The following is an 11568-nucleotide window of genomic DNA, read 5'->3' as shown; positions in this document are numbered from 1 at the left end:
TAGTACAAAAGCCTATTCACGAGCAGACATCCTTTCACAAAGTTGGTGGGTAGTAGAGTCAACTAATCGGCTCTGTACCGTACTATCTTTTAGAAAGGGTATGGGTGTGTCCTTTGTGTGTATAAGAACAAGACAAAAACAATCATGATCACAAGCTTCTTTTGATCGCTGAATGCTGGGATAATCCTGAAGGTCTCTTCAGCATTCGCTGAGGCTTGGGCAGTCTTTACACATATGTAGACTAGGTTGTAATTACTGAATACCGCTTCAGATGACGTACTTGCCAGTCTCTAATCTTCAGTTTCAGTCTTCGACTTTCGCTGAATGTTCTTTGGTGTGAGTTTTGTCTTCTTGAAGTATCACTGTCGCTGATGGATTTACATTACAAGTTCTTCAGCGATTACTGAACAGACTCTGTGATCTCTGGAACTGAAAGACAGAAACATGAATACTTCGTGTAAGGTAAAATGTATTATCATCAAATCAATGAGAGATGATCAACATCTTTTAACTACCCTTTCTAATAATATTCAAACTCAATTTTGCAATGTCAAGTTGAGGTGAGCAGCGGAACTGAGTACCCACTTGCGGAACCGGAACTGCCGGTTCCGGAACCGGAACCGATATGAGTGGTTCCGGTTCCTAAAATACGGAACCGATTGAGAATGGTTCTGGTTCTGGTTCTGGTTTTGGTTCTCAATTTTTCGGAACCGTTACCCGCAGGGTACCCTCTAGGACCGGGTACCCGGAACCGGCGGGTACCCTTAACCAGAACCGGTGAGTACCCGGTATTTTTCAATTAAAAAAATAATAATTAATTTTTTATATAATTTGTGCAGTTTTTTATGTAATTTTTGTAGTTTTATGTTAAAAATATGTGCAGTTTTTTATATAATATGTGCAGTTTTTTTATACAAAGTTTGTGCAGTTTTTTTTATATAAAATTTGTGTAGTTTTTTGTTAAATATATGTGTAGTTTTTAGTTAAAAATATGTGCAGTTTTTTACGAGTTTGTGTAGTTTTTTTACACTCAATTATTCACAGGTATCGTACGAGGTTGAGAATGCGAGTATGCAAGAAGTTGAAACCAGATTAAGAATTTGAGATAAAATGATTCGTATTTTTTCAAATCATATGTTTAATTGGATTTGTAGTATGTAATCGTTAAACTTTAAACATTTACAATTATAGTATGTAAACTTTCAACATTTACTATTAATATATTATGGTTTGTAATCGTTAAACAATATTTGTAACAATTATTCCGTATAATTTGTATTATTGTTTATTTATTTAGTGTTTTGCCAATGTTTTATTTTTTATTTCTAAATAACAAAATTTTAATATTTTAAGAAGCGGGTATCCGGAACCGGTTTCCGGCGGTTCCAGTTCCGGTTCCAAAAATTCAAGAACCGCTCTAACCGGTTTCGGTTCCAATATCTTAAGAACCATCAGTTTCGGTTCCGGTTCCGGTTTCTATCTCTACGGATCCCACTTGTAGATAACTTAAAAACTTTCTTGTTAATTTAATCTTTATATAACTTATTTTATTTATTAGTGTTTAGTTAATTTCATATATTATTAAAATAAAATATGCATAAATGATGGAAATATGCGTTATAAATGATAAAACAAAATGTGTTTTATAAATGTTAAAAGCAGTAGATAGAATAGTTGTATTATTAATATATAACAATAAATCTTAGTAAAATAAATCAAAGTATTACAAATGATTAAATAGTTGATGACTATTTTTGAGAGATGTATGATATTGAACCAGTGTAGCAAGATAATTATAAAATCTCATGTGACATATTTAAAAGATGATTAAGATTTCATGGGTGTGGATTGTCTTGTATACTTTATGGAGACATAACAATGAACTTTTTGTTCACCATAATATGTGAAATTGTTTCATCTTCCCATTTTTTTTTTTAAAATTACAGTTTCTAATGGTAAAACAATTAAAACCTTTAAGATTCATATGATACATGTTGTTGGTATTAATAAACTAAATTACAACATACATCTCTTATTGAATTGGATGTGGATGTGTGTGTATGTCAAATATGTGTTCAACAATATTTAAGGATAACGTTTGGTTCGTAAATTATGAAGGAATCTGATAAAATCGAAATGTTGAATTTCATTGATCAAATTTCATTCTCTCGTTTAGTTTATTTTTTTTAATGCTTTCATCCTCTCTCGTTTGTTTTATTCTTTTTAATGGAAAAGAATCTTCAAATTCTCGTAAATTTCATGAATAGAAATTTTAACATTCCTTAATAAATAATTGAGATTTTAATGGAATAAAATTTATTATTTTCATAATTCCCAATCTACCACTCATCCAATCTCATAATACCCTAACATCACAAAAGCCGACAACATGCTCGATCTGCTGCTTCTCCATCGAACACAGTTACAGGTTTGATTTCTCATCTTTCGGTTTCTTCTTGCTCGATCTCGATTTAGTTTCTCTCTCTTGCTCGATTTTGAATCTGCTTGCACGATTATGAATCTACTTGCACGATTTTGTTCGATTTCTTTTGCTAATCTTTTGCTCGATTTCTATTGCTTGATTACTATTGCGTGATTACTGTTGCTCGATTTCCATTGCTTGATTTCTGTTGCTCGATTTCTGTTTTTTTTCAATTTCTTGATTAATGTTGCTTGGTTTCTAACATTTGTGTATTGTATATATAGTGTAAAGTGGTTTCTATTGCTTGGTTTCTACCATATGTAGTACTGGTTTCTATTGCTTATATTGCCATGTGAACTCTAATCAAATGCACTCCATGGCCAATTGACTAATTCTACCCAGATTAGTTCAATCGTAGTTCAAGTTATGCGTGGTGGAATTTATTGGGTTGTTTGGTTTGGTTTACTTGTAGCTCAAGTTATCTTGCTTAACTTTCATTACAAACTAACCACAGTTCTCGAAGAAAAAAATTTCAAAAACAAACACTGTGGTTTGCAAGAACTACCAATTCTGGACAAACTGAGAATGTGCAAATGCATAATAACCGTTCATACTTAGCAATTTTTGTCCAAAAGCTATAATTTTTTTGCGAATAATTCTTATTGTTTGAATTTAAGCAAGAACAAGTGTTTGCTTATAACAAGAAACCAAATGCCAGCAAAAGTTATTCAACTAAAAATTTCCATTAAATCACAAACTAATGTATTTACTTATGGCCAACCACAGAAACAGAGCACCGCTGATTTCTATGTATTTACTTGTGGCAAACCAAACCATCATAAGCCTTATGGCAAACCAAACCATCATAAGCCTTAAGCCTTGGCCTTACCCACCAATTTCCCAATTATACCATTTTCGAATGGGCTGGCTAACGGACTGTTTCATAGAAGTGGTTTAAACAGAAAATGCCTCCTCCTACACACATGCCAACATAATATATAGAAAACCTGTAAACTACTCGTATCATGTAAACAGAAAATGCAGTCTTACACCCAAAAACGGCGGTCTTTACCAACGGTTACGGCCGTCTTCTAGTTTCACCCAAAACGGCCGTCTTTACCAATGGGATTGAGGTGAATTTCATTTTGGTATTGTTGTTGGAGTCTTGTAGGACATAATGGTGCAGTTTTACACCATTATTTGATTTGATAGTACAATTTCATTTTTATGGTTTGTAATGGTACAATTTCATCTTTATTATTATTAATTTAATGGTACAATTTGATATTTATCGTTATTAAATATAATGGTACAATTTGATCTTAAATATTAGGTATGTGAAACAGGTGAATATTTATTTAAAAACACGCAGGCTTTTTAGCATCCCATAAAAGGTGCAGCTGCTTTCCACGGTTAGCGGATTGACCTTTTTAGGATCCATTAGACTTGAGAACCACTGTACTTTGTATCTTACTATTGTTTTATTTCATAAGCACTGTATTACAATACCCAAAACTAGAAGTTTGTTAACTCGTTACAGTATATGAAGAAAGTATAGTAAAGAAAAGAAGGGTCACCAATGAATAGCAAAAACATAGGATAGAACAAATGTTTGGCATATAATGACTGCTTGCTAGTTCCACTTCCAAATTACAAAACGGTTGACCGACTCAAAACTTCTTATCATTAAGCTGGTAAAAAGTAAGTTCAAGAAATCACTGACTTGATGACCTACAGTTTGAGATTGCAACAGAATATACCAAGTTTTTAGAAGCCTCCAAAAGGTTGTGAGAATCCTCATTGGCATGATAGTTAGCACAGACAGGAAAGAATCCAAGCAAACGAAGAAGCCTACATCGATAAGTTGCAAAGTCATTGCAATTTACAAAGTCATGACATCAGTACATTGTGTTACAATTAACCACGATTCATACAGCAGTCTAGTAATAGCATCATTCATTGAACCCCTGCCCTTAACTCCAAACATGTCATGTTACATCTGCAATCTTTATATTAGGCTAAGATGAACTTTGAATGTCAGTGCACCGAAAGAGAGTGCAAAACAAAATGCCATATGAGAAATGGGTATGAGTGATATAAGTGCCAAGTACCGGGGGAGTCACTGTGTTGGAAATTATTTATCTTAGGTACAATTTCATCTTTATCGTTATTAATTTTAATGGTACAATTTGATCTTTATCGTTATTAAATATAATAGTACAATTTGATTTTTATCGTTATTAAATATAATGGTACATATGACTATATATTATATATTACCATGTTAAAAATTGTTTTTTCAACGTTTCTATGTCTTTTGCAAATTTAGGTACACAAAGAGGCTTCAAAATAGAGAAACAAACCATTTTCTCATTTTGAAGACTTGTCTTATGTTTCTGGAAAAGATCGTGCTCATGGAAATCAGGCAAGAGACTATGATGGTTTAGAAGAAAATGCTGACATGGAAGATTACCAGATGCCCTTTCAAGAACAACAATCTGATAAAAACATGGACTATCCGACAGAAGATAGCCAAATGCCAAGTCAAGAGTCTACATTTCAAGGTAGTAGAAAGCGCAAGGGTCGAGGTGATCCTCTTATTGATGTAATAACTAATGTTGCTGTTATGCTTGGAGATAGACTTTTAAAATCATCGGACAAGTTGGTACAAGTTGAGATAGATTTACATCAAAAGACTTCCATGGTTGGTTCTGAACTCGCCAAAATGAATTTTACTTCAATGGAAAAGTTTAAAGCACTGAGAAAAATAATACGTGAACCTCAATCCGTGTTAAGCTTCTGGAACTATGAAGGAGAAGCTCGAGAAGAGTTTGTGAGGTACATTTTGCAAGAATGATTGTGCTTTTAATCCTTTTTTGAAAACTATGAAGCTAAATGACTTTTGGAACATGTATTTGAACATGCTTTAGTATTTTGGCATCATATGTACGATTGTTTAATGATGGTGGCATGTAATTATTTTGAACATTTTTGATGGATTTTGAAGCAATTTTAATATCTATTTAGTAACGTCATTTGGTGTATGGTTATATTTGAGTTGTGTATATTATTATTTTATTAAAGTATTTTTACTTTAAAAAATTTTAAGTAATCAATAATTATTATATTAAAATATTTTAAATTAAAAAAATTAATTTATCAAAAAGGGTATTTTAAAGCTACATTTTGTGAATCAAACGGACAAATTCCAATTCCTTTAATAGATTACATTCTAATTATGCCAAACAAACAGGTGGTCAAACTTGAAAACATTTTATTCCAATTTCTTTAAAGTCAAATTCCTTTGACAGATTTCATTCCATCCAAAAACATTTTGTGAATCAAACTCCACCTTAGAGAATTTTTTATTAAGAGAAAAGAAAAGCTTGAAGGGTTTGTCCTGGAGTAATGAAAGATGAAAGGGATTTCATACTTATAAAAAAGGGTTTAAGGTTTAGGTTTCAAGTCATCCCAGTAAAATATACTTTAATTATTTTATTCTTTGTTCTTTTGTTTTAGAGAGTAGAAAGAAGTTAGTGACAAGGGTGTAGAAATAACTCTTGAGCACTTAATTAGGATCTTATTTTGCTTAGTTTTATAATTCCTATAACACATATTGAGTTTTTATTCATATTTCTTATCTTATTAAGGTCTAGAGCTAAATTGTAGGATTTGGTTTTGTTTGCTTGTTTTTGAGTAATTTGGCTAATTAGTGTGTTACTAGAGTAGTTACTACTATAGCAAGGGAGAGCAGATCACAACCACTAAGGGCTAGTGAAAAATCTTGACGCTTAATTTTTGAATGGAAACATCTTTTGATGAAGTCAACAAAATATCTGGAGGAGAAATGAAAAGATCTAGCCAATGATGCCTACTTAAAAGTACCTAGTTTGAGTAGGAGTTGACTCCATGTTTGTATGTTGGATAATACCTCATGGACGTTTACTTTTGTACTTCCTACTTTGTGTTTTATGCTAGTATAAATAGTGAACTCTAGTTTTATTGTAAGTAAGCAAGTAAGGAGTTTGTAACTTACTACAAGTTCTGGTCTCTAAACCTTTTTGCCTTTTAATTTTAATCTTGAAAGCTTTTGGTACTTGATTGTTGCTACAGTAATATTCTTCATTTATGCACATTTACATTCTATGCATTTTGTAAGACCACTCCCCATATGTGCATATATAATACATGTTTCACATAACATGAACTTCAGAATAATAATACCAAAGGGCCTTCGGCCTAGCGATATCCTAGTCATTGGCCTCCTAGGAGGTCAAGGGTTCAAACCTCACCAACGGTGAGGAGGGTGTGTGAGTTTATTTGTTGCATTTGTCGTATATAAATATTATATACTTAAAAAAAAACTTCAGAATAATACATATATGTCCAAAATATACACAACGGTACTTATAAAAGCATTACAAACTTTTTGTTTAAATTACATGACTTGAATATAACAGGTTCCCAAGCTTATGTAATGAACAACTTCCACGAAACTCAAGTTTAGTATATAATCAAAAATGCAAAAACTAAGAGACTTCCACTCACATCTTCCCGTTTCCTTTACCTTCCGGATGTACTGTCCTGAAATGCACATTTTTAAAACAAAATGAGGATTATACCATAAGGTCTAGTGAGTAATCCCCTAACATCTTTAAATGGTGAAAATCACCAAAAAAATTAGAAAGTCAAACTTGAAAGTCAATATATAAACAATAGTTATCGCATCAAACATCAATTTGTCGTGTCACAAGGATGAGACAAACCAACTCATCAAACAAACATCAACCATAGTTGGAGTCTTTATGTAAATTCTTTTCTTCTTAATTTTTCTATAATTGTTCATTGCTTGGGTTGTTGGGAAACGTTAAAGCCAATATCCCAACAGAAAGCCCCATGTTATAATTCCATATTAATCTGAATCAGTCCATAGTTCCATACGCTCCCATTTTTAATAAAATTTTGGTTGCATACAAGTACTGTAAATCGCTCTCTATGGGTATTTGATACCAACTTGATCCTCTTCCCTAGGATCCCTGATAAGTGAAACCTAGGAGAGTCGCCGACTCCAACTACCATCCAATCCATACTAGATCTTACCAATTGCTCAGGATACCCTATTTTAGTTTTTAAAGTCTATTTCTTAGTTCAAGATCCCTCTTACCATTTAAAAAATGACCTTTACCTTCCATCAAAGAAAGAAAAATAAATAAAACATCTGGTGTGGCATAGATAATGAATAAATAGGAGTTAATATCATTCCAATTGCCATTACAAAATGATGGTCTAAGTTTTTCCATTGATATTATAAAATCGACCTTGATAATATATCTATATTATATTATAAAACATTTTATAAAAACTCTTAAAAACCATTTGATGCATTATTTTTTATTAATGCATATCATTTAAAATTCAATACTACAAGTAAATTGTACGTAAAGACAACTTATCAGAGCTTCGTGTTTGAATTCATGTAAATAGCTGTAGATAAACATAATCAAATTCATGATAAATATCTCATTTTAAATATAAAAAATTTAAAATATAATTAAGATAATTATTTAATTCTAACATAATACTTAATCATTATTTTTATAAAAAAATTATATTATTGAAGAAAAAATAAATTACTTCGCTATTAACCCTAAACTAAAACATAATTAAAAAATATGATTAAAAAATTACACTAAAAGATGAGAGCCTTTAAATAGTTAATTTGATCGATTTTTCAAATTTTTATGATATCTTCAGATTTATATTTCATTAAAATTAAAACATTATCGTTTTCTCAAAACCACATAAAACTGTATTATAACATCGACATAGACAAAAAATAAGACGAAACATTAAAAAAATCGAGATGTATATTATGAATTACACGAGTACATTTTACTTTCTGAAAAAATAATTAATAGACGGTCATGAAACTTTTAGTCAATTAAATTTTATATTTTGTTTAATAAAACTAGGAGAAGTATATGTTCTATCATCGCCTAGAAACGGCCTTCTCCGATGCATCTTTTAACATCAGTAGTATTAACTACGTGGGGTATTAAAATTGGGGCTGAACTTCCATTTGAATAACACAAGTTTATATAGTGAAACAACACATTTTAGTCAACTTTTTAATACTTCTGTATCAAATCAAGAAGGAGTTGCTAAAGGAGTTCCAGAGATCAAAACTACGGGAAAACTTTTCATTTCTCTAGATTTTTTAAGGAGATCCTTTTTTAGGTGACGGGATTGCTCATGATTGAGCAGAATCCTGTAGAGAATGTATTGGTTTGATACAAAGAGTGTTTGTTTAGCGACATCTCAGGATAAATTGATTTTCGACTCTTAATCATTTGTTAATTGTTGCTTATAGTTTGATAATGTAAACCATATTCGGAGAAAGTTGTTAGTTAGACTTGAACTTTTCATAGTGACTATACTTATCGAACCTACTTTGTGGGTAGTGAACATCAGTCTTGAACTAACCACATTTATAATTAATAAAGACGATAAGTATAACAAATATCATATCTATACCAGGGATGTTCCAATATTTTTGGAGACCCTATTACATCCAGAACTTTTGATGGCATTGAATAAGAGATAACAATAATACATATATGTTAAGCATAAAGGGATGCTAATCCTAAGCGATAAACAATCCGAACTTAACCTTAACCTAAATCATTAATAATTTGAATCTAAACCTAAACAATTAATAATTCGAACCTACACAATTTGGGTTATAGTTTTACACAAATTGATGAAAATGGCCTAAACATATGTAAAATTGGGCCCCAAAATTTTAGAGGCCCTGTTCAAAATCTCGCATTTAACATGCTAAAAGACGACTCTGATCTATACATAATTTAATTCTTACTGTTGTGTTCATTTCAGTTTTGGGAAATCCGTCTTCATGATAATTATGAGAACTTAGACATGTCACTTCTCAAACATGTGACCCCAAATAAATCTCATATAGGTTATATCAATCTAGAATATTACATGGTATTCCACCTAACAACTATCAGTATTATCAAGTATCTAAAGTATCAATAGAAAATACACTAAAATTTATCCTAGCCATAGATATATCTATGTACTAGTGGTTCTTGAGTTTTTCTTTAACTATTTCAAATGAAAACCGCTTTCATTTGTGTAAATCATGTAAGCCAATCTTATCCATTCATTTTCTTGATCAATGGTCAAGATTAGCTTAGATTATATTAGAAAATTAAAAAAAAATTATTTTATAATTCCTATAAGGGCAAAATGGTAACTTTGATAGTGGTAATATTGATGACAACAATATCATGTATATCGTAACATTAATGAAACAAAATCATTTGTAAAATAATATATTAATTTTATATTCAAATATTATAAATAAAATTATATCCATCATTAAAATAGATCAACAATAAAAATAAAACACACTATAATCAATTTAACATAATGAAACCTTTTGAATAATAATAATAAAAATTTACTACTACATTTCATGAACGAAATGGTTTCACAGTTTTATCAATACACAAATCAACGTAATGCTAGATGAGACATTTGTCATTTTCATGTTATTGGTAGATGAATCCGTTTCAATTTAATTATGAAATTGTTTCACTGTTCGCTAATTACACAACATTTTCTTAACAATTATGAAATGATTTCACTTTCGTTATGCACTCATTTCATCGGCAAATTTTTTTCAATCCAAACACGTTTCATTGCGTCAATGCATTTACCACTACATGCTTTGTTAACCATTAAGTGAACAAAATCATTCAAAGAAAACTTAAAAAAAAATGAAACAATTTCATCAATGATGAAATTGTTTCACTATTCGTTAATTACACAACATTTTTCTTATAAATTATGAAATAGTTTTACTTTCTTTATGCACCCATTTTATCAGCCAATTTCTCTAAATACGAACACGTTTCATAGAGTCAATGCATTTACCATTATATGCTTTGTAAAAATAAAACAAAATGAAACAATTTCATCAATAATTGTTGATAAGAAAACAAGATTATGCAAGAATATTATATTACGCAACCAGTTCATCCCCAAAAGTTTCATAAAACAAGCTCCTCAATGAACATTTTCACGAACCAATCTGCATACGTTTCATAAAACAAGCTCTTCAATAAACGTTTTCATGAACAAATCTAACATGAATATGTTTCACAACTGATTATATTTTTACCGGTTCATGAATCTTTGTTTGGATCTGTTACTGATTTCGTGGATTAATGAATATAATAATTTTCGATTTTCATATTATTACCACTAATAAACCGAGAAACCAAATAACAATATTCAATTTTTAAAATTCTAATTTAAATAAACATTTAAATATAACTATTTATAAAATTTTCTTTATTATGTTACCTTAATTAAGATCTATTAATAACTTTCATACTTAATAGAAAACAATGTAAATAACAAATCTGCCCTTAATGATTAAATTTAATTAAGAAAAAAAGGAATTTTCCTATTGGTCGAAATTAGTTTACACGGTTTCTAAGAATTAGACGGTTTTCATTTGATCTCGCCTCTCTCTCTCTCTCTCTTTCTCTCTCTCTCTCTCTCTCTCTCTCTATATATATATATATATATATATATATATAGGGTTGGGTTCACGTGAGACTAAGAGTTTTTTGTGAGACCCGTAAGACCAATTTATGTTCATTGATCAACTTTTTAAGTTAATGAATAAATGGCTTAAATTGCATGGTGACAATTTTGTAATTATTAAGAAGTCTCGTGGCGTTTATTAATATTCAGATTGTCAGATTGTAAATCTAATCCAAGGGTTGAGAATTAGTTTACGGGTCTCACGAAAAACCCTTGGTCTCACATGATCCCAAGTCTATATATAAATATATATAGGGTTGGGTTTATGTAAGACAAGTTTTTTACACTTGAAACTTCACAACAAAACATTGTGAATATTATCTTAAAAGCGTTTTGCTGTGAAGTTTCAAGTATAAAAACTTGTCTCACGTGTCTCACAAAAGCAGTCTTGTCTCACATGATCCCAAATCTCTCTCTATATACATACATATATATATATATATATATACATACATATATATATATATACATATATATATATATATATATATAGGAAGCATGATTGTAAA

General features: G+C 30.5%; 1 long non-coding RNA gene across 1 annotated transcript; it reads left to right on the top strand.

Moving 5' to 3' along the window:
• Positions 1 to 2357: 2357 nt before the first annotated feature.
• On the top strand, positions 2358 to 5450 carry LOC112507389. Its single transcript, XR_003068522.1, has 2 exons — positions 2358 to 2428; positions 4752 to 5450. It is a non-coding gene; the product is annotated as an uncharacterized LOC112507389 (long non-coding RNA).
• Positions 5451 to 11568: the final 6118 nt, after the last annotated feature.

The sequence above is a fragment of the Cynara cardunculus genome (assembly GCF_001531365.2).
Source record: "Cynara cardunculus var. scolymus isolate 2C chromosome LG 2, CcrdV1, whole genome shotgun sequence".
Lineage (NCBI taxonomy): Eukaryota > Viridiplantae > Streptophyta > Magnoliopsida > Asterales > Asteraceae > Cynara > Cynara cardunculus.
The sequence above is the reverse complement of the archived record's forward strand: the minus strand, read 5'-3'. Positions and strand labels throughout refer to the sequence as shown.